The sequence below is a fragment of the Arachis ipaensis genome, chromosome B05, assembly GCF_000816755.2.
Source record: "Arachis ipaensis cultivar K30076 chromosome B05, Araip1.1, whole genome shotgun sequence".
Lineage (NCBI taxonomy): Eukaryota > Viridiplantae > Streptophyta > Magnoliopsida > Fabales > Fabaceae > Arachis > Arachis ipaensis.
The window spans coordinates 3,047,373-3,048,195 of NC_029789.2; positions in this window are offsets into that span (position 1 = coordinate 3,047,373).

An 823-nucleotide genomic window follows, 5' to 3' on the forward strand; every position below is an offset into this window, starting at 1 on the left:
TGCTTAAAGTAATATGAAATTTATGTTAAACAAAAATATATAAAATAAAACTACGATATATAATATGCATGGGAATAAGTTAAAGTTATATGATCATAAACTATTGTCAAGTTGCTCTAAAGCGATAAAGATAAAAAAGTGTAGGTCTAATAATCAAGATAAATAATGATTAATAATGACCACCAGCTGTATTAATAGACCATATGCTAAAAGTTAAAACATCATATGCAAATATAATACATTAGTTATTAAAAAAAAATTGTTATAATTTATTATTAAATAAAATATAAAAATATAAATTTTTATACATTTATTTTTTATATTTTATTTTTAATATTTTATCTTATCCTATTCTTAGAACCAAATTTAATCTAAAACATCTCTTTTTAATTTCTTTGCTAAAGGGCATCTATCCTTTTTACTTGGATGACAAAAAAAGCCTAGCAACATAAAGCTAAAAGCATCCGAACAGAATAATAATCAATGACGATGGATCACGGATGAGATCTTAATTAAAATCTAATTAATAGTATAGTTTATCGTCGTAAATAAATATAACGAAATCGAAAAACCATATATCTTTTATTGTTAGATTTGTTTTTTTATAAGTTATTGTTGTTAGATGTGAACGCGAAAGAAAGACTTTGAATTATGAGTAATTAATGGAAAAAGGAAAACAAAGGGTATTTAGAACATAGTGCTTTGCACATTCCTTTAACAAGATTTAGATTCGTACAATGTGCAGAAGTTTAATATTATAGTTTTTTTTATACATAATTTTGTAGAAAATTAAAATAATAATAAAAGAGTTTTAATATTTTAT